The 23,536-nt window shown below is 44.2% G+C and overlaps 1 protein-coding gene and 1 long non-coding RNA gene across 10 annotated transcripts in view; one reads left to right on the top strand and one right to left on the bottom strand.

Moving 5' to 3' along the window:
- MEF2A (myocyte enhancer factor 2A) overlaps positions 1-6,852 on the bottom strand; it is an 89,168-nt gene extending 82,316 nt beyond the window's left edge. For 2 of the 9 annotated variants that reach the window (XM_027465890.3, XM_027465891.3), the window contains exon 1: positions 2,791-3,178. The gene's annotated coding sequence lies outside the window, so the exon portion shown is untranslated. Of the gene's footprint in view, positions 1-2,176; positions 2,379-2,790; positions 3,184-3,757; positions 3,852-6,732 lie in introns of those variants that run through there. The other 7 variants (XM_072043299.1, XM_021266620.4, XM_027465892.3 and 4 more) reach the window with 7 other exon arrangements.
- Positions 6,853-7,089: 237 nt separating this feature from the next.
- Positions 7,090-22,521, top strand: LOC110351228 (uncharacterized). Its single transcript, XR_005268649.2, has 3 exons — positions 7,090-7,202; positions 17,007-17,136; positions 22,216-22,521. It is a non-coding gene; the product is annotated as an uncharacterized lncRNA (long non-coding RNA).
- Positions 22,522-23,536: the final 1,015 nt, after the last annotated feature.

Below are 23,536 nucleotides of genomic sequence, written 5' to 3'. Positions count from 1 at the left end.
CATGTGATCGATTAAAGAACACATTATTAAATACATGAAATAATATGTTTTTCAAAAATAAGAAGTGTGAAAAATAAAGCCACTTTGTGTATTAAGAAGTTACACAGCATTTACGTCAGCACACGCTGTTCAAATTAAAGCCAAGTAAGGGTGGTTTCAATGAGAAGGAAAAGCAAGTCCCAGTGTTAAGGCCTTCAAAAATAAAAATTTATTCACCTTACTAAAACCTGAAGTGTGATGACTTAGATTTTTAGAAAACATGTTTGTTTGTTTTTTTTAAATCAAGCTGAAACACACAAGCATCTCACATGCAAGGCATAACGAGCCACACGTTACAAAACTGAAATACTCCTTATTCAGACAAACAACTGAGTTCACAAACTAGTCCAGCTTTTCCCATTTCCAGTGCTGTCCGACACTACTTCCACAGCAGCCAGAAGTAACCAGCTGCTGTGTTTGCTGTGCCTGCAGGACCGAGGGAGGCAAGGAAATATGGCATTGTTTACAGCCTTGCAGGCTGCTTCTGGTCTCTGAAGCAGCACTTAGGCCCTGAATACTCAGAATGACATCAACAGGTTATCTGAGAAACTTGGCTAACTTTCTAAAATAAACCCTGCAAAAGCTTTGCTGCCCACAGTAACCAGTTTAAGGTAAACCGCATTCACTTCGACTCAAATAAGGTTTCTAAGTAAGACAGGTCTTCTGCCACACTAAACTGTTTTATTCTCCAGAATTATTTCAAGTTTCTATCCAGCCAAGTCTTCCCTATATTATTAGTCCAACCTAACTCAATTCCACAGATCAGCTCACTTAGCTTCTTTCAGTGTTCATTTATTTCTTCTGTTCCACAGCAGAAGAAAATAAGGTTGCAAGACATTACAGTAACCTAAATCCAGATACCTAACCATAAGCAAAGCATTCTGTGGACCCACTCACAGACATGAAATATAATTACAATTTCTTAAATACACACTTAAACAATAGAGCAAAACAAACAAATATACAAGCTAAAGACTAACATATTTCTTCCACAGTTTACAATCTGGGAATGCCTCCTCCCAAATAAAACATAAGAAATACTAGAACATTATAAGTGGTTTAAGATGGGCTGCGCTGGCAGAAAAAGAGCCTGCCATCTACGCTAAAATTGCTCCAAAGGAGACCCCATCCCTCTCACTGAAGGATCCTTCTCTCTTCTCTTTTACTAATGACACTCTTCTACTACTACTGGTGGACTATGTCAACTGCACATTTAGAACAGAAGTACAGAGAGAGAGAGAAAAAAAAAACTAACAAGGGCACCAGGGTATTTTCCTTGCCAAATTCCAGACCAACTGCCCTCAAACACAAGACCCTCTAACTGGGTACCGCTAAATGGGCACCTTACCATCAAGACTTTTTTTTTCCCTTTTCTCATTTTTGTACTGCTAGTCCAACAAGCACAGAATTTTAAAAATACCACTTGGCAGTTACGCCCTTTAGAAACCCAAAGTGTTAAAATTGCATCCTTCATTACAACTCGTCTAAATTATGTAAGAAACCCCATGATTTTGCACACCTTCCAGCACCTAAATGAAAAAAATAGTTTAAAAACTCATCTCATGGTTCTCCCCCAAATGGAAACAGATGGGAAAGAAACAAGAATTGCGTTCTTACACGGAAAAGGTACACAGAGATTTTGAATAAAATAAACAGGATAGAATATTTAGCTGTTGCCACTTTTGTGCAGGTTGTTTAAGCACTAGCTATCGATAAACCAACAGAAACAGCTATAAAAATATAGATATCTAGATCCTAATAGCAAAAGACTTGCATAATTAACAATTTTGTGTCGACAGTTAACATAATGAAGTTTGAACGCTTACAGCCTCCCTTACGCTACATCAAAATTTCCCAGATTCTGAAAAGCATTTTAAAGAAACGCTGTGCATATTACCAATTCCATACCAAAAGCAATATTTTTCCCTTAGTGCTATTTATAAATTATTCCTTTCAGTTGCCTCTTTGCATTCCCACAAGCCCCTTCCTCCCTCCCGCTCCCGATATATTCGGTCCCAGCGACACGATGGTTTTTACGCTGAGTGTAGGGAAAGGAAAAAAAAAAAAAAAAACACTCTTCTGAGCTTGTCATATTTCCTCCACAAAACTCCTGCTTTTCAACTCCGAAATTCATTACCTGTCAAGCGGTTCGCTACCATAATTCGCGCACGATTCCCTTCCCTTCGCTACCCAGCATCTCAGAGGCAGCCGAAACCGCGTCCGAACTCCCCCAACTCCGGGCACCTTCCCGGGCAGCAGCGGAGCAGCCTCGCCCTCCTGCCTTGTGCCGGGGGCGGCTTCGCAGACCCCGCGGGCAGCGCCCCGCTCCCTGCCTCCCTCCCTCCTTCCTTCCTCCGGACACGACCCCCCCCTTACCCCCCCAGCCCTCCCCTCACCGCGGTGCCCCCCCCCGGCCGGTCCCTGCCTCCCCTCCCGCGTTCCCCCCCCCGGCACTCCCCGCCTCACCCCGCGGACCCCCCGGGTGGCCTCGCAGCCGGACAAAAGGCGCTGCCCCTCGGCGCGGAGCCTCGGCCGCCCCTCGCTAAGGCCTCACCCTCGCCTCACCGCCCTGCCCTGCCCGGGCAGGCCCCGGGGGGGATCGCGGCGCCCCGCGGCCCGGCCTCAGACCCCCCCCCCCCTCCTCCGTGACAGGACTGACAGGACCGGGGACCGAGGCCAGGCCCCGGGGGCCTCCCCTTTATGCCCCCTGCCGCCGCCCGGCCGCTCCCCGTCCCCCCGAGCCCCGCTCACCCGCCCGCGGCCCCTCGCCGCCCGCCGCCGCCCCGCCGCCCGCGGAGCCTCCTGACGAGCCGCTGCCGCCGGCGCACGGATCCTCTCGGGCGCTATTTTTGGGAAAGGAGGCCCGGGCGGGCCGGAACTACTTTCCCCCGCCGCTCTCCCCTCACAGGCCGCAGCGCGCAGCGCGCTCCCCGAGGTATCCTGCCGCGGGCCCCGCCCGCCCGCCCCGACGCGGGGCGCTCAGCAGGGGGCGGCGCGGCGGGGGAGACCGAGGGGAGGCTGCGGGGTGTCCGCGGCCCTCAGCGGGGCCGGCGGCGGCCCGGTGGATGGGGCCGGCATGGGCGGATTACTTTGTGTCGCCGCGGGGGAGCGGCCGGCCCCGCGTCCTTGGCCGCCACCCCCGTGGCGCGGGGCCGCCCGCCGATAGGGCAGCGCGGCCGAGCGGAGGGGGGGGGCGGGGCTAGCGAAACGTGGGGGGTCGGAGTGACGGGAGGGGCAGCCAATGGGAAGGGAGGAGAGGGAACGGGCGGCCAATCAGCAGCGGAACGCGGCGCGGAAGGCGGCGGCCGGGCCCCGTGCTCCACAGCCTCGGCGGACGAGGCCCCCCCCTCCCGGCTCGGGCAGAGGATGACGCACGTAGGAAGCCCCGCCCCCGAGAGGCGGCGCATGCGCGGAGCTGCAGCCCCGGTGCGCGCCCAGGCCCGGCGGCGCCGTGCCCAGGGGTTGCCTGGCAACGGCTGCGGCTCCGCGCCCCGCCCCGCCCCGCCCCGGCCGCGGCCATGTCAGGGCCCCGCCGCCACAGGGACCCCCCCCCCTCGGTCCCCTCCGTTATCGCCCCCTCAGCGGGCTGCTGGGAGGAAGGGGGTTTCGAGGAGGGAAAGACAGCTGAGAAATAAAACGTGTGAAAATTTTTCTCCTTCACAAAATGCTGGAGAATGACCCCAAAATAAAAAATTCGTAACAAAACCAGTGAACTTGCCCAAAATCCGTGCTTTAGGGCTTCTTCCTCACACGAAGTGGCTCAGAGGGAACACGCACAGCTCTGCTCTGGGACACCAGAACCTAAGTGCTGCCTGTGGGAAAGAGACAGCAGCTGATGGGCTGGGGCTGGGAGGGCAGCTCCTGGGGCAGGTACAAGAAACAGCTCGAACAGGGTTAGAAAATAAGTCAAGAAACACCAAGTGTGTTAACCACAGCACTGGGTGGAAAAATGCAGATCCTCCAAGATCATTCCCTAAAAATGAACGTAAATGGCTGCTGTCTGGTTGCAATTATTTAGCTCAACTAGAAACAGTAAATTTTCTGAGAACTGTGCCTTAAAGATCAGTATTTGTAATTCACAGTTTACTTGGAATTTAAATATCTGTAGAGAAGTTGAACAACTTCTGAAGCATCCACCTTTTCTTCAAAGCAGCACCTAGGAAAGTGCAGGAGGTGAGAGAGAAATGACAACATGCAAATAATTCTCATCTACCGTCAGGTTTCCGTGCTGATTGCTATTGACCTACAAGGAAGAGATTTAAGTACATGCAGCTTTCTTATATTTCTCAACACAAACAGTTCAATTGTCATTGATTTTTATATGAATACAGTTTATTCTCTTGTTCTTCACTACACCTACCATCCATAATATTTGCGAAGATTAAGACTACAAAATCCTCTCATGAAAGCAATAAGCTTAAGTTCTAAAAGTCAGGGGAAGTCTGAGTAAGACACAGAAGCAAGGCCTGAGCAAGGACTGCTGGTAATGCTCATTAATCATTTTCAGTATGTAATTTATTCTAAACTGGAAAAAAAGAGCAGGAAGGCAAAGAGATAAATAATTGGTTATAATCTGTCCTTTTCAGGCATAGCATGTGTTGCTCCAAGGATTTTTCTATATGCCCTGCAAATGGTAGTTAAGGGGTACAGAGTAGCATCTTTCACACTGAAATGCAGTCCTGTCTCAACTGAAACTGCCCAGTGTAACAATCCAGAAAAGGAAGTGCAAAATATGGCATCCAATTGAAATTACAGATGTTGTTTTCCATACACAATGATTTGCTGCTATATCTGCTTCTACAGCCCCCTCCTGGGACTGCTGGTGAAAAAGAATGGGTGGGAGGGAGGGCACAGATGTTCTCACGTGTCACAATAGCATAAATGAAAAATATCACCCCTTCGGGTGACACAAATAAAGCCACGGAAGGATTTATACATCAAAACAACTAAAATCACTACATGACTTGATGGCCCTGCTCTGTGTTTGGTTTAATTTCCAGAACAAGTGCAAAGGCAAAACACACCTGGATAATCTAAAAGATGCAAAGCTGTAGGTGATTAAGGCAAATCCACACTACAGAGAAAAAAAAGTACCATTTTTATAAGACCAATTAATTTCTGTCCGTAGAAGCAGCAACATAACATGATTCCCACAGAGCATCACACTTGAGTGACAATATGACAATTGAAAAAACATTTCAAGGATCTGCCAGGATCGCTCTTGAGAAATAAGGGAGCAACTGCTCAACACATTTCTGTCCGTCTTACGTACAATCCAGTGACTAAAGAGAACCACCTGAAATCTCTTCCCTTGGCCAAATAGCAGGCCAGTGTGATCTCCATTATATCCTATAAGGAGAAATAAACCCCCAAAAATAGGAAATAAAGACAACTATAGGAAAAATAAAAGACAACAGTCTTAATTGTAACTAAATAACCTCACAATTGAATAGAATCGCCATCCAGCAGTTTACAGCTTTTCCTTGCATTTCTATTCTAGTGCATTTCCACCAACCCACTCAAGGTATTTTGGAGATGCTACCACCAAAGTTTTATCTGCTCTAACTTTTAACTTACATTGTGGGACCTTCCCACAAAACACTAGAGAGAGGTACCATGGCTACACCCCTCAGACCTCCTTTTAAATGTTTCTTGTATTCCAGAAAGCAGCTTTTTCATCATATATTCTAGAGAAAAATTCTTAGGTCTCATGCTTCTAAAAGTGAACTTTGTATAAAAACATAATGTGGGACTTTTAAAGCTATGGATAGGAGTAGGGGCTATTACATGTATATAGCTTTTGCATATTTCTTAAACAATTAAGTTATCCTTCATAGGGAAGAAGGGTCTAAGAACAAGTTTTTACAAACAAGGTTTCTTAAAATCACAGGGTAGATTAATTCCTAACATTGTTTCACTTACAATGGTGGTAGTACCCTATGAATGAAGATGTTGTAAAGGGACTACTTTTTGCAACAAAACCAAATTGTATTCGCAGCATTTCAGGATGGGAACTTGCATTTGAAACAAAGGATATGAGAAGGGGGACTCCAACTACAGGGCAGGAAGCCAGAGAGGAGCAGATAATGGTTCCTTTCCATGAATACTTCGGGTAACCCTGTTAACCCCATAACAACCACTTCAGTGCAGACACAGACTTTCCCTCTCCGAATGCTGGCTTGGACCAAACTCCTATGACCTCTCTCTGTGGTTGGGAGTATTGCTCTTACACTATTATTTGGCTCTGGTGCTCCACCAAAGACAGATATAATCAAGTAAAGATTTCCTTAGTTTAGTTAAGTCCAAGCTGCCTGACAATGCATGAATTAATTTCACTCAATCCATGTCATAAACTGCCCTCTGTAAACCGCTAATATTTCCACATCGTTATATGGTGCATTCAGTAATCTGATTGCCTTGGGAATATTTGTTTTTCCAGAACTTGTGGCCAAGGTACATAAGATTAGATCAGACACAGCTTGTCTAAGAATGCTGTAATGTGGGTGTACAGTATATTTGCTAGTTTGGAGTTACAGGTAAAAGTTCTCTTTCAAACTTTTCCAGCCTCGGGTTCAGACAACACTATCTGAAGGCGCCTGCTGCAGCATTTGGTACTTCTCCTTTTGCTTTGTTGCTGGCCCTCCAATACCACAGACAAACACGGAAAATATTTGTATTGCATGCCTCACTTACAGCATGGGTGATCCGTATCTCAGCAGAACTTGTGATATTTTCTAGGTCTTCACAATGACAGAATACAAGTCTCCCTGGGATTCACACTCTTCTGCTGGGTTTTTCTCACCATTCTGCATGTTAACATGAACCAACAGCTGGGTTTAAGAGACCTGATATAAATAGTAACATCATGCTGCAAGCAAGCTTCTTGGAAAGTTAAGAAAATATGTTATTTAATGCACTCTGACATTTGCTTTCCCTCTCCTATTCCTAAACTGCACTTCTGTAAACACCCACAACGACAAATGCAAAGAAGTTGACTTCTTCGCATAGACATAACAAGTGCTGCCTTGAGCCCAGGAGATGATATCCAGAACAGCTTACCTCTCTCCAGCCAGACAGCTGGCAAATTCTGCACAGTAGGAAAAGGAGTCGGGAGTGTGGATGGAAATTCCTGCTTCCAGCAGCATTCAAGATTACAACCTTCGGTATTTTATTTTCATGGTTGCTCTATGTTGCTTCAGAAACTTCCTGCTTTTGCCATATCTTTCCATTCATTAAAATTGCAGCTTGCAATTAAACATTCTGACATAACATAGCTGAGATTTTTTGGCAGCAGCCTTAACCAGAGGTTTTCAGAGTTTCCTGCAGACGGCTTTAAATTTTCATATCCTCATGAATGCTTGCCACCTTCTTTTAATAACTTGAAAAAATAAGCTTCTCTTAGGAACTTCATTGTTTCTGTATTTCCCCAGCATTCATTTACTGCTTTTAGAAATGTGTCATGCACATGTATATTTATAGAGAGAGCAAAGTGTACATATGCACAGTATAGTTTGACATCTCATAGAGAACACACAGATTGCTTAGTAGATCTAAAGAAAAATAGTTATGTTCAATATTTTCTTTATTAAAATGTATTTTACTCTTGCCATGGTATTATATCATTTCACCCCTTTAAAATTTATTTATTATAATATTCAAAAACGTAATCCTTCATCTGTTAATAATTTGGTGGCTTTAAACATATTATGACTGTCATATATTGAAACACTAAACTAGTATTTTTATGCAATTAAATATTTCCTAGGATAGAACTTGTCCCTTTTCCAAAGAGCTCGAAATCACAAGGATTTTCAAGTTATTTGCGTTTTTACAGTTTAGAATATATCACTTGGAAGCACGTTCAAACACCGCTCATCTCAAATATAGACTTTAGCTTGATTTTAAAGGGGGTCTTTCTAATGTTCAGACTGACCCTAAAGTCTTTTTTCTTCTAACACTACCTGGCAAATAAATTCTTAAGGGGATATTATCAATTTAAGAACCATGCTTTAGTCTAGATTTTTTTCCAAGAGATTAAAGAGAAAATGTCTCCTTTCTTCTGCAAGTTTAATTTCTATATTTGACTGCAGTATGTGTGGTCAGTATGCCATGCTGTTAGGAAACAAAAGGTACAGAAATAGATAAAGGAGACTGTAATACCTGAAAAGTTTTTGAGCTACTTTTTAAAGGAGATGTGAAGTTGGTGGGGCCCTTCAAGTGACAAATCACGTATGGAACTCAAAGTCAAGTAAGTTGCTCCTGACTTGTGCAGAGCATCCTCAGCTCCCGCTGCAATCGGCTAGTGCAGCTCCTAAAATTTAAGGATTATTGTTCTGGAATTTCATCTGTTTTGCTGTAACCTCCATTGACCAAATTGCGCATAAGACAAGACATATGCTACTGGCCTGATCTTGCAGATTTCACATACGGAGCCCTGATCTGCTATAATATACAAGGTGTTGCAAAGAAACCTTTATAGCAGTTAACTTCTGAAATAAAGTTTAAAATTTAAACTTGGGCAGTATGCAAGGTGCATTTCCAGTATTTTACAATTGTGTCAAGGCTCCAAAGTACAAACATGGCTTTGGTTTGCCTTCCGTTGATTTCTTTAGGCTTATACCTGGGATGATTGGTCTGTGTCATGCAGGATATATAAAAAATATCAGCTGCCCTGCTCCCTGTGGCACTTTCAGGTAAAGACATAAGTGGCACTGAATTTATGCTGAAGGTTTGCTCTAATTTGGAAAACAAACCTTAAAAATTTAAGCAGTGTTAATATGGTTCAACTAATGCGCATTTTTGAGGTTTTTTGTTTGTTTGTTTTTTTAATTTGAATGAACAGTATCAGCCATTTATTAATGGGTTTACTGGTTTTGTGGCTGTGATTTCAGATCATTACATACGTTCTCAAAACTTTACTAAAAATAAGCCCAGTTCTAACAATGAAATGTAGCAGCATATTTGTTGCTATTTCTGAGTATTGTTTCTTCATTTGCCAAACAGTTTAGAAGACAAACTGGCATTCCAACAGCTCACCTGTTTTCTGTAGCTGCTTGATGATCAACTACTTCACAGCCCCTGCTGTTGCATCTAGGACAAGTGTTTTGAAACACAGCTCTAGTACACGCGTAAACGTGTCAGCTCGTGCTAAAATGCCATTTCATTTCCAAGCCAAGCCAGCTGGCTTTGGACAGAAAGTTCTTTTCTGCTTGCGTAGGCAAACTTTATCACCTTCTCGTCCTTTTTCCCTTGCTGTCACGTTACTGCAGAGGTGGTGGTGGTTGATAGAGTGAGAAGCAGTGTTCAAAATGTGTCCATGTTAGTCGAGATAATAATGCCTGGTCTTGCAGCCATGTGTTGAATCAGTCTGCCTGAAAAAGCATCTCACATAACCTAATCAAATGTCTTTCCTTTTATTATATGGAAGCAGAGAAAGATTAACTGAGATTAATTTGACGGTACTGAATAAAAATGGAAAAGGATCCTAAGTTTTGGTGTCTGGCCCTGTGCTTCCTAGGCCCTAATTTCATAGGGCCTAGATTGCTGCTGGGTTTGGAACTCTTATCTTTAGGATCAGTTCAGCAAATCCTGTTGTGTTCCCAGGTGGAAATGAGCAAACATCTTCTTAGCTCTCCCACAGGGTAGAGTAAGAAAACTCATGTGATTTGGGAGGAAAGATGAAAGTTTGGGATTGTTGGTTTTCTTCTATTGTTGGTCTTGTTGATTTGCCTTATTGTTCCTTTTTTTTCCCCCTCCAATGCTTTTTAAGAAAGATATAAGTTCATCTTTAAATTAGACTCTAAAACATAGTTCTTCAATCATGTCTGCAATGTAACAACTCACTGTTCACAATATAATACTGCTCTATGAAGTCAATGGACAAGTTCTTAATAATCCAAAGATTTGACCAGAAAATGGCACCATCTAAACAAAAAGTAAAATGTGCAATAGTTACCTATTTAGATACCTGATTAGCTGGTAGTTTGAGGTGGTTTAAATGTTTTATCACACTTCAACCAAGCTAAACTGTCCTAAACTAGGTTAAAATTACTACTACAACAGAAGCCAGGTCTTGGATTTAACAAGCCTTAGCTATATGTTCCCCTCAAGGGAAAAGAGGTCAGTCTACCTCAAACCACCTGGCATTTCATGCAGGTATGCATATGGAAAAGCTGACACAAAGACTTGTTATCCCCACACTAATTTTTGTCCATGTGTCCATATCCATAGTTAGAGTTGTTTGCGTAAAGCCAATTTCAAATGATATTTTCAGGGTCTGAATACATGAATGAGTGATCTCATTCATGTACTGACATGCTTGACAACTTACCATGCATCAACTGAGCCGTGGTAATTGACCATGTGTGTTTGCTCTTTGCCTGTGGCGATCTCAGATGGAAGCAACCAGTTTCGACTTTTCTTTTCCTTGCCCCTGAGGTTAAGCTGACACACTGAACCTCACATTTGCTGCAGGCTAGAGAAAGGCACGCTGCAGTTCCTGCCCCAGCTGAGGTGCGGTAACTCGTTACGTTGCTGGAACTGGACAGCATGCCTGAGCTGTTGGTTAAAATGGGATAATGAGGGCATAAATCAGGTGTTAGTTCAGTTCAGTGCAAGTCAATTAGGAATGGATTTAAGGTAAATTGACACAAATCACTCTTAGTCCAGAATAAAAGTGGCTACCCAGCACTAGCTTAACGAAATCAAATAGAGCTTAATCTAACATAAATGGAAAGACTTTCAACTAGCCATAAAAAGCCAAAAAAGTTATGCCCAGTGCTCTGCGTTGCCTAGGGCATGTGCGTTCACTTCATGCAACAAATACAATTTGACACATAAACAAAGAAAGTGAGCCAAATTCACAGCTATCTGTGCAGATAACGTAGGGAGAGGACCTGAGGCTGTGAATGCAGCAATACCTTCTCTGGCTCTCCTAGCAGATCCGATATATTTTCTCGTTTTTAATTGTAAACTGCTGAAGGTGAGAATGGGTAATTCTGCTTTGTCTCAGAAATCTGCATTCTGCCATCGTTTAATAACAGCTATGCAATAATGCTGACATGATCGCACTAAAAGTTGATCGTGAACAAACAAAGCAGCTGAGTTTGTTTTCATTCCTTGAGCTTGATGAAAAGCATTAAGGAACAGAAAATGATAGAGATACTGAAAAGTAAATCTAGGTTTCATAAATTTTAATAATCTCTATTGTTATTAGTAATTCAATCTAGCAAAATAATCCCCAATGAATAAAAAGCAAGTAAAGCTTGATTTTCTCAAATGGCTTCACCCTTCATCTCTAGGAACTGTTACTGAAGTTAAGGATGCAGATTAGTCATCGAGTGACAATTTCTCAAATCCTTTACCAATGAGAGATTGACTCAAATGAAGGAATTTGGTCCACTAGTTTCCATTTCCTGGCTGAGTTAGCTCTTCTAAAAAATGCTTTTACAGAGAACGTCCGTGGGAAACTATTCTGAATTCTTTGTGTTGTGTGAGACTTGAGAAGACTCCGTTACGGATCAGTATCCCACTAGGGAGGCTACAAGATGCATATACACAATAAAATGAGAGTCTCGCCCATACAACATACCACATGGTCCTAGCAGCAGCCTGTGCTTCAAACATATTCCTGTAAGGCTGCTGAGAACCAGTAAGGAGCCCTCCTTCCACAGCCTGTGGGAAGAAACAGCCATTTCCCATGGTGGTTACTTGGCTCAGCTATCCAAGGTATGGACACAGCATAAGTCCCATAGCACAGAGGACAAACTAAGTGCCCTTTGCCGTGACATGAATTTTGTTCTGTGTTATTTTTTCCCCCCTCACTCCAAACACCACTGTATGCACACTGCACAGTTGCAGCAGGCCACACATTTTGAACCCAGGGGGGAACAAAATAGTATGCTATTATCTGGATAATTGAGTGTTGGAAAGAAAGTTGCCTCCAGCACTTTGTCCAGATTAAAATCTCATCAGTACCGTTATCTGGGAAGTATCTGCGGTGACACATGCGTGCTCTGCATCTCAGTCAGCAATCTGGTCTATAGCATTTGCAGAAGCTTTAGCAGTTTAATGACTCTTATAAGCCCTCCACTTATTCAAAAGCTAAAATGCTACCCTGTGTGGGACTGAAACTTCTGAAAGAGCAGATTGAAGTACTCCATGTAAATTGAGCAATTTCTGTTAACACGTGTCGACTAAGCCAGGGCTGCCAATCAGCCAAGCTGCTGCTCTGTTGCAACAAACATCTGAGGTATTGGAGCTTGAACTTAATCAATGTTATTTTATCATGCAGAGCTAAGCCATCAACTGCTGCTCTCACAAACATGGCTTCCAACTACCCCTTCACCAGAGCATACCTGCTTTTTTTTTTTAGAAGAAATGTTATGTACTTAGCTCTAATATTAGCTTTTAAGAAATCCACTATTACAATTGATGTTTTTTCAGCCTCTAGTACCAAATTATACACACAAGCAACCTGTTTGGGGAATTGCTGAAGGAAAAAAAATGTAAACCACAGCTGTTGTTAAATCAAGATCAAGCACCCGTGTTTGTATCAACATACAGTAACTAAGAGCGTAGAACCTGTAGCTTTTTCCTGACATCATGGTAGTCATCCGAACAGTTGCTTCAGAGGATTATCATCTAAGAAGTAGTTTAATGTAAGAGTAACTAGTTTTAACGTGTCTACTGCAAGAGTCAGAACTGAGGGATGTAGCAGCAACACCAACCAACACTAGCAAGCAAAGCCAACAAGTCAGTTCCCCAGCACCATTTGTACACCCTACCGCAAGTCGTTTCTTTTCTCTGGTACATATTTTTGCTTCTCCATCATCAAGAGTGAAATTATCATTCAGTTACACTGCTGTAAATTTGGACCAGCTCCACTGACTGCTGATATTCATTGCCTCCAAAAGCCCTGGGGATGCATGTTGTACTGCATGCTCTGTGTGGCTCCTCCTAAACAATGTGGAGCTGATCCCTTTCTTCATGCCAGCTTGCTTGTGAGCCATGCGATGGTGTCATGGTTCCAACTTCCTTCTGTGTCCTGAAGATTTTGGCTTGGGTCTTCCCTATTTGCCGTGAGAAGGTTCCAAAATTAGAAACACATTTACTCCTGGTGCCTCCTCTTCACATTGCCGCATTTGTTCTTTCTTTGAATGCTTTCCTCTCGGCACAAGGCTGGGAGTATAGGTGTCCTAGACTCACAGAACAATTTATGTGCTGTCCCAAAGATTTGCACCGATTTGAGCTGGTCTCCTCTGATCTGACTTCACAGCCCATGTAGCTTTAGGTGCATCCAACGATTCCCTTTTTTCCTTCATTGTTTTGGTTCATTAGTTTTAGTGCTGCTGACAAAAACTGTGCATTTCAAAAGGCATCTTTCCTGTGGGCTCTGTTTACTCGTTAATGTGGCTAAGTGTCATCTGAAGGCCTGGGTGACAGCTTGCTCTGCTTTGGATTGTGGCATTCCCATATATGATTTATTGTGTCTGAAGGAAAACACACATCTGTAGGAAAGTGAAGAAGAGCCACAGGAAAGGGGGAGCCGTAAGAGGTCTGGCTGTGAGGGGGACTGTGGAACTTGACATTTAGGTTCCTGCTCAAGATGTAATTTCCAGCTGAATAGCTCAGGCACTTACACAGCTTCACTTTGGCCCCAGCTGTGCACTAAGTGCTACCGACATCTATCTTAAAAGCTGCTCGCAGCAACCTGACTTGATGCGGTTGTTTTGTTTTCACTAAAAGACAGGCGAAAAAGTTGCTTTAGTGAAGTAGTCCACATGAACAGGGCTGGAATATTTTGTCCAGGCCACTCAGAAGGGAACCAACGTAGCTGGGAAAATGGCAGATGATTCTGACAGCTTGCAAATAAAAGTTTTGCTGGAAACATTGCACATTGAGCTGGTGCCCGTGTGGCTTCTGGTACTGAATTATTGGTACAATCCCAGTTCTTTCCAATGAATCACATTTTCCTCAGTTCAGGATTAATCAACGTGTCACTGAGATGTATTCTCAGACAATAAGCACTATGATATGGATGTCAAACTATTTTAGGTCACACTGCCGTCTATTTTTAGCTTATCTATTCCACTATAGGACTAATGCCTCAAATTCAGAAATGGCAAGTGTTAAAAGATAGGAAAAAAATCCTGACTCCACAGAGGGTCAGTGAAAGTTATGTCCTTGACCATAACAAGGCCAGGATTGCACCTGATGGGTCTGTTTCAATTAAAGCTTCCTGTTCAAAGCGTCATTCTGTCCCCAGGAGCTGAGATATTTATTCAAATTCCTGCTTTTACAGTGCTTTAGTGTTCCATAAATACTGCCGATGGGGGAACATAAGAGCAGGAGAGGGAGGCTACTTGCTTTGCGTGAAAGATAAAACAGGTCCCCGGTTCACTGCACCAGGCTACTGCCTAGTACACGTTCTGCTGCATTCCTAGTTTTTTCCATGGATCCATAATATCTTTGTGTTGTTCTAAGGTAAGCAAGACTAAACTATGTGCATGTACATAACATATAAATGTAGCTGCATTCTTGCATTATATGCAGCATGTGCACGTAAATGTGTACACAGAGTGCTTTCTTCTTTAACATTAAACAATAATACATGGTGAAACCTCTTAAGTGAAGCAGTCTTCAAAATGAAAATCATGAGAAATATTAGGAGGAAAAAAAACCATATCCATCCAAAATGGAGGCAGCCTTCCTTCTTACTTAAAAGTTGGACTACACAAACACATACATGTTTGTGTACTCCCTTAGGGCTCTGGATTCAGTGTGGATCACCAGGTGTCACATTCAGCTCCTGCAGAAACTCAGAGACAGTGAAGACTGAATTCAAATAACAAGCCCATAAAGACTCGCTGCCATCCAAAACAGAAGAGAAACGCTGGGTATGCCTGCCACAGGGATAGCCAACTGGAGGCCCACACAATCTGGATGAAGCCCACAGAGCAGTTTTCTTTGGCCACTGAGAAGCTGGCTGGCTCTCAGGCTAACCATGTGGTGTTGCTCTTTGTGCTTGGGGCAGGAGGCACAATAAGTTGTGTCTGCCTGAACTTCATGTGGTCAGCTAACTCACCAGAGCATCAGGGCTAGGCTAATAAAAATGACTTTCCATCTGCTACGCACGTTGGCTATCCTTGTCTACATGTTTTTCTGCATAGAAATGAAAATTTGCTTTACCCATGGTCTGAGCTGGCCACAGCCCTCAGCCCGAGCTAATATCCTGCCTCTCAGCACGCCACAGTAATTTGGGCATGTAGCACACAAACTGCAGCTACATGGCTTCTGGTTCTCTTGGACGACAGCCAGAGTAAGCTCGTATCTGCCTTCAAAAGTCCATGTAGACATCGTTTATGTAGCTGGTAGTCAGAAGACCTACGACAGGAGTGGAAAAATACTGCTCCTGCACTGTGGAACAGGAGCGTAGCTTGTGCTTTACCTCCCAGTATCTTTTCCAAGTCCTGGGTATGTTTAATTCTGACCAAGATTGCAGACTGACTTGTCAAGGCCTAAAAGCCAGCAAGATCTGCCTTGACCAGTGAATGGCAAACACACAAATGCCCACGCTGCTGATCACAAAGAACCTGCTTGCTTGAGACTTGATCACTCTTGAAACTATGCCTTCTTCCTCATTATTAGTTTGCTAATCTGCAAGCCATTATTCCTCTTTAAACTGCCCCATTGATTTAGTAGCATCTTTAAAAAGAACATTAAAATTATTCTTCTTCTGCAGCACTGCTCTGGTTCATTAATTACTTCACATTACCAATATAAAACTTGTAAAGTGAAAGAAAATTGCAGCTCTGACTCGCAATTGCAATCACACTTTGTGATCCCCGAGTTGGGGACTGGCTGTACTCTGCAGTTACAGCCCCTGCCCTCAGCGCTCACTGCACAAACCCCGACAGTCACGGCTGCTTTGCAACTAACTGGAATGCCACATTGTGTATTAGGGCTTTTTTACACTTATCCCATAAGATATCTCTTTCAAACTGTATAACCTGAGTGTGAATTAGCTTTTAGGGTCATTCTGGATTCTTTTTAGAAGTTTTCTTCCTATGTCAAAGGAGGAAAAATCACGCGGCCTTCCAGTCTCTTCCTCCACCCAGGCTGAACTGCTACCCTGTATACACAGGTTATGAGAGGTTACATTTTCTTTTCGAAATCTGCAGATACTGCAGAATAAATGATGGCTCTCCTTATTCTGCCATACATTATGAGCTGGACGGGAGCTAACAAATGTCTGCAGAGCACTACACCCCCATTGATTGCACTCAACCTGAATTCACGGTGAAGGTCTAACTGGCAGCTCTCCCAGGTGGCACGCTGCAAAGGCTGGCTCCGTCAATTTTGCCTCCCCTTGGGAGCAGCAGTGCTGAGAGCACCCAGGACTCAAACCTGCTGAGGAGGGAATGTTAACAGGCATCCAAGACTTTGTTGCATACCGCGGCTGATCTGCTGCTCCGCATCCTGCCCGTGCTCCAGGGGATCCTCTCCTCCAGCTCTGCAGGGAGCCTCTGCAGAAACACCAAGCATTTGCACTGCACCTGCCCACGCTCACCTCTGCCTCTCACTGCTGCTTTCTGTAGTCTCCAGCTTCTATCCTCTTACATCTCACTCTCTAACAGGGGAGCCTGCAGAGTAAAGTTGATTATCAATTCGCTGCTCCTCAGCCTTAGCAGAAAGGGAACAGCAGCGATGATCTTCCCCGTGAGTCAGTGCTTCTTGCTGGAGGATGCGTGACTCACCAGTCCCCACACGGGCTCCCTCCCTCCCCCATCCCTGTGCCTCACCTCCAGCCTCTCCTGCTCCAAGCCCTCCTTTAAGAACATTGCTGTGCAGTACTCCCTCCTGCCTTTACCTTCTTCACTGTAACAAGCTTGGGGGCAGAGAAAACTTCACAGTACTCCTGTTTTCATATCAGGGAAAATAAAATGTTTTCCACTTTGACCACTCAGGTATGTCTGCCGGCCCCTCTGGACACACACACAAGCTGTGGAGCCACAAACCTGCCTGCAAAGTGACTTTCAAGTGAGACCTATTAGAAACAGCAATTCCCTGCTTTAACGCATTCGTTCTGGGCCACAGGTAAGATCCTCGTGTTGTTCAGCTCTCCCCCCTGCTGCTGAGTTTTCTCAGGGGTATTTCTGTTAAGAACCTACTCCAGTAAGCATTTACAGACCTGGATTAAGGAAAAGCAGTAACTGCTGATTGAAACAAGAGAAGAATCAATGAGCCGAGTGTTGGAAATCAAGGCACAGAGTGCTTTTTCCCCTATCAGTTCCAGTGCAGTGGTGCTCACTTTTTGCCTCCTGACTTTTACAGAGGCCTGGGTATTCTCCTCTTACCCCACTGGGCTGATTTTCTTCCCAGAAACAAAGCGCTGTTTGCTCTGGACCACACCAGGAAGCAGTCAAAGTGCAAAACCAGTGCCTGAATTTTGTGCCATAAGGAAGGACAACCGGCTGTAATGAAGAAATGGTGACAGGAGAAGCGAGCAGCCTTACAAAGGGAGTGAGGAGTCATTTATTTACCTTTGGGGAACCTACAGACAGTAACAGGAAACAACTTGGAAATAGAGGCTTTTGGATTAGTGTTGAGTGCCAGGGTGGCAACACAAGCATGTAGAACATGGACTCCAGCCCAAGCAGGGTACGATCTGCAGCCACCAGCAGCCTCATTTAAATCTGCTGGGTGGGAGAAGAGCCTTCGCCCTTTGTGGTGGGGTCCTCAGTGGATGAGCTCCTCTGGAAACAGATCCAGCCAGAGCCCAAGCACCGCCCGTAGGTGTGACGGCAACGCAGCCACGAGCTGCAACACTCACCCCACAAGGCAGGTGATCCCTCCACAGGGAGGGACTTGCCCTGCCTCAGCCCACACTGTTTTCAGAAGAAAAGAGGCAGCTCAGCAGCCAGAGCTCTGTGAAACGTGGTATTTTTCACTAGCAATAATCACATGTTGTCATTATAAAGAGCAAAAGCTGACACCAGGCAGCCAGGCCGGATTTCTCCAGAAAATTGTGAGAAAACAGCTAAGAAACAAAACCCCAGCACATCTGTGTGATTGAGGTGAGACTTCCCAACTGGCTGCTCGTGCCAGTTCCAACACGTACCCCAGCACCAGACAGGACAGACCCTGCTGGTGCAGGACAGAAGCCCCGGTATCAGCTCATCTGACTCCAGAGCTGGACAGTGGCTGAGGCATCTGCTGGATAAAGGGATTCAAAGCCAACTCATCAGCTTTCAGAACGGTCCCTGCCCAGTGGAAATGCCAAAGCAGCAGTGATTCTGCTTGCTTCTCTCCTGCAGTGAAACCTTTTGCCTGGAGCAGATCGGGATTAGCTAGTTACAGGGCATGTGCATGACACATCTTTGCCATGTTTGAGCGAACAGAGTGCACACTCCTTAGGGCAGTCCCTGCCTCTCCCTCAATCTTGTACAACGCCATAGACGCGAAATAAGGCACGGTATAAATAGCAGCTCTGTTTCCCTCCTGCTCTAAAATGCAAGCAATTTAAAATACTAGTCTTTCTTACAGGGAGGAGCAGAAAGCCAGCATTTTGAAGCCACTTTCTTCTCCCTTGTTAACATTAAGCCCAGCCTTCTGCTCATAAATAATTCATATGGCCTCTTTTTCCTCAATTACATGGTAGTGTCAGATTCCACACTCTGCCTTCCCAGAGTGACTTTCTGGCTCTTCTGGAGACAGCAAGGCTCACTTGGACGTCTGCAAGAGCCACAAACTCATTAGACTCAAGGAGTAGTCTTTCCATACACCAGCTAAAAGATACAGGACACCTTTGTCTTAGAGTTTGAGTAATTATCCCTTTTCTGAACTGAAAGGCTGAGTGACAACATGTTTACAGTAAATCAGTTTTGCTTTAACCCAGTATTTGTGGTGCAAGTTCTAAATATACTGAAGGATGCAAAGATGAGCTGGGTAAGAGGAATGCATCACTCACGAGCTAGAGGGCACAGAGAGCTGAAAAAAAAAAGAGGCATTAAGACAATGCTCCTGGGGGCCTAGGAGAGAGACAGAAATCACAGGGAATTCAGTTTGTCAGGTGAAAAACAGATGTGCAAACAAAAGCAAACAACCCTGCTCCCTCTCCTGGCCACCATCTTTTTTGATTAATTTAAACTTAACTTGTTGAGATGAGAAGCCAAGATTTCTGCTCTGCTATCAACAGCTTGCTGTCTGTACATCGCAACTCATTACAGAGAGGCTGTCTGCATTTGTGCCTTAAACTAGTCAGCCAGAAAACATTAGACACGTATTGCATGCTATAGATTGACAACACTTAAAACCTAGATGGCCAAGCTACTGATATAATTTCCATACTCATTAACCATGACATCTCCAGCTCTCCCCCACAGCATTCTGTCAAATTCAGCAGGCCCAAGAACCTGTCTGAGCTGCCAGAAATCATTTCATTACTCCACGGATTGGCATCGCCTGAATATACTCTCACCCCTCAGAGCACAAGTTTATAGAAATCTCTTTCCAGTTGCCCAGCTGTGCATCTTGCCTTCCCTGCACACACACACGGTCTATTAGCTGTCCGCAGCTCTGCCCGCCTCGCTGGCAGGCTGCCTCTTCACAAGCTGCTCCAACAATCGCCCTTGAGCAGAAGCCAACGCCAAGTCTCCTCTTAGGAGTTCATGCTCCGTGCGAGCACTAACATGATTGCACTGGATGGCTTCACCCCGCGTGCTGCTGACAATGACCTCCTACAGACCCCAGGTTTGCTGATGGCAACGAGCTCCTGTGTACGTTTCAAGCTCATTTTTGCCAGGTTGTATTGTGACAGACCTCTCACAGATTAATAATCTGTCAATAGCAGTCAGGCTGCAATGCAGCGTGACACGGGAATTTGGGACTTCTGTAGTTTCTGGTATAAAAGACTATTTCAGATACACTGGAGAACAAGCACAGCCACATTGACAGAGGCAGAAGCTGGGTGCTGGGCTGGGACAGACCTTATGTGGGAATTTTGAAAAGGAAGAAGTTTGACTGGTGGGTATTAAAAAGGTGAGCAGTGACATTTCCAGATATCTTCTCTTAGAAGCAAAGCAAATTCACCTGCTGGCAAATTGCGTCTGAGAATGAGAAACTGTTTACCAGACTCTTCCTGGCAGTGAGGGTGAACGCCAAAACGTCAGAGGGTGGGTCACCTCAGCACTTCATGACTCAAGTGCGATTTGCTTTGTAAAAAGAAGATAAAGACAAAAACAAAACACTGACTGAGAAACAAAGAAAAGGGAGAAAAGCAACTCCGTAGCTCCGGGTTAGGGTATTCACCTGTAAAAGGGCACAGTTCAATTCTGGCCCTGACAGAGCCAATGTATGATTATTGCTACAAACTGCAAGAGCATCAACAGGAGATTAAAAAAAAAAAAAAAAAAAGTCTTTTCACCCACCTTGTAACCCTCAGAAGAACCAATGGTGTCAGCCTGCGCAGTCAGCATCGCCACAAGACACACGCCACGCTATCAGGATGCCTGAGGTGAAGCTCTCGCTGGCGCTGCATTGCCTCACAAGGCATGTTCCCTGGCACAAGAGGAGCAATGTATTAGTGGCACACATCACGTACCATTGATAACTTCTGGCCATCCCCCACATACATGCTCATCATAGGTCAAATTACTTTTGCCAGTGTCAGCGCACTGCGCTATGTTCAACAGGAACTAGTAAAAAGATGCTTCGCTTTCCACTCTTCCAGGCATAACATGTAAACACACGTGCATCTTAATTTTGCTTAAAATATGAGAACACTTCAAATGCTTCAGACTGAAGCTGCTCAAAGGAACTAAGAAGAAATCTGACAGACTCAGAACCCAGTCAGGAACAATGGTGCTTAGATTTAAAACACAACCCAGAACTGAGTTCTTGCAGTTCATGGAAAATGTGAGTGCTGGGCTGGTGCATTTTTTTATTCGCTATTATTATCTCCCATAGACATTCATCCTGATCTTAACATCTTTATTGTCCACATAGAGCAAGCTTCCTCTCTAACAGAAATGAATGTTCCAGTAAATTTCCTTACACACACACACAAAAATCCAACAAAAAAGACAAAAAGACTCCTTTATAACTTTTTTTTAATATACACTTCATGTTGTGATTCAAAGTGCTCTTTGTTTCAGTAAGTATAAATACTGAATTTTACAATAAAAAAAAAAGCAACAGTGAGAAGGAAAACTTATGTGATGCACAGGTTAAATAAAAATTGCAGTCCTAGCTCCAGACCAATTGCATCGAGAGGCAAATGCTAGGTAAAGTCAGGGCTGTTATTTTGCCTCTAGGACAACAGTTCTTTGTCCTGAACGCCACAGTCAATACCTATAAATGTTCCACAAGTCGTCATAAATTTCTGAAAAACTTCTCTGCTGCGGACACAAACATGAGACCTTCTGCTTTAAAATTATAGCAGAGTTAAGTTAGAAGCTACAATTTACTTCCTAGAAACAGTGAGACAACCGTTTTACACACTATTCGTCTGATGTAAAAGATCTGTTTGCTTGCATTGGTCTGAAACCCTTTTAGCTGACCTCATCAGCAATGAGGACAGAGAAAGCAGCGTTATCTTAAAATCTTCCACATGGCACCCCGTGAAAGAAAAGTTAGTTCTTCTCCCTGGAAAAGCACGATGGCCAGAGCACGGGTCAGGTTCCAGGCTACTGCCCCTGCCTGAGCAGTGAGCGTGGGCACCTCCGAGCCTTCCATCCCTCATCTTTAAACAAGGCTTAATAAATAAATCAGCCCTCCTGCAAAAATATTTTGTGACCTCCGGTGAGCGACGCAGTATAAATCCACATGAACATTTCCTTTTATTATCAGTAAATACTCTTGGATTGGTTGAAATTGTTCCTGCCACTGATATCGCTGATCTCTGAAGAGATAAACACGAGCTGATTGATGACTTGTCTGCAGGATCTATTTCAACCACCCCCAGGCAGGATATTTTCCATGTGGGTAATAATAAATCTTACTATTGAATGTCATCAAATGAAGGCAAATTACAGTAAAAATAGGCACAGTTATGTATTTCTTATTATGTAATACTAAAGAAGATTCTTCAAAGATGAGGGGAGCTTTCATTTGCATGTCCAATTTTTTGTAATGTAATTCTTTTGCCTACTTTTAATTTATCTTTTCCTTTAACAGCCTTATACAGTCAAGTAATATAAAGAGGCTCTGTCTCCTCAGAATAGACTGTCCCGCCGTCAGGTCTGGAAGGTAAGTTTGTTATTACGACGGAGATTGAATAACGTCCATTCTCAACAGCTACCTGGGCTGCCTTCGAGTAGCACTCAATGGGATATTTTGAGGTACCACTAATGCTATTTTATACATTTTATTTGCAAAGGAAGCAAATGGCATCCTTTCTTGTCACTTAACAGAAAAGCTTTGAAGAGGGAGCTGCCACTCACTCTTATTGCTCCCAATTTCTTTCTAAAAATGATTGTAGCGTGCCAGGGAAAAGTTCTACCTTCATAATGAGAACAGCACTGAGAAATGCTCGTGCCACGTTATTTGTGCCAAGCTCAGAACTAAAGATCTAAGGATCTAAGAAACTTTCTAGGACCTGTTAGATACAATAAAGCTAAGGCTTTGTACCAGGGTGGCTGTGCTGCCGAAGGAAAACGTGCAAACCCAAATCTCACATTAAAGACGTAAGCATGAGAAAGAGAGCTGTGAAATAAGATTACAAGTGGTCCACTTACCTCCTGTATTTCACCATTGTGATATCTGCACAGAATCAAAAATCTTTGTCCCCAAAAGCAATGAACCCGTCAAAGAATACATGGAGACAGAAACCGCTCCATTCTGAGAGTAACTTGTGCAGGGCAAAGATGGTGAGCTGGAAAATAGGAAGGGATTAGAACAGGTATGGGAGAGCTACAGAACTTGCAGGGAACTTCTCCGCTCCCCTGGGGACCTGAGAAGCTGTTGGACATGGCCAGTAGGACAAGTAGGTAATTTTTAGGAAGAGTGGGAAAAGCTATGCAGAAGTTTAGAGGCCATGGCAGAAGAGCCCAGTACTGCTAAAACACAACACAACCATGGATCTCACGAGCGGAATGGCAGCTCATTGCATAATCGTGGCATTCATTTCGGGCTACAGAGCTACATCAAAGAGTTAATACAATAAATGACAAGAACAAATCAGCCTGGAAAAAGGTAAAAGTAATTCCTGTGATTCCACTGGCCTTCAGACTGCCATGGAAAGTCTTTTTTCCATACCTGGAAGGCAGCCTGTTTGATTTTGATATGACCCTGAATACCTAGATCAAATTTTCTGGGCTTTCCAGTAATAATACAAGCAATGCTTTAGCATCCAAGGTCTAGCTCCCTTGGAAGAGGAAAATTTTGCTCCTCAAACCTGTTTGAGCTTGCAGACTGCCCTCAGAAGGAGCGCAGACTACACTAAGTGAGCTTAGAGTCCCACTACTGAAGATGTGTGCTGTAGCTCAAAAGAAGACAC

Source organism: Anas platyrhynchos, chromosome 11 (assembly GCF_047663525.1).
Source record: "Anas platyrhynchos isolate ZD024472 breed Pekin duck chromosome 11, IASCAAS_PekinDuck_T2T, whole genome shotgun sequence".
Lineage (NCBI taxonomy): Eukaryota > Metazoa > Chordata > Aves > Anseriformes > Anatidae > Anas > Anas platyrhynchos.
This window is presented reverse-complemented; position numbering and strand designations above follow the sequence as displayed.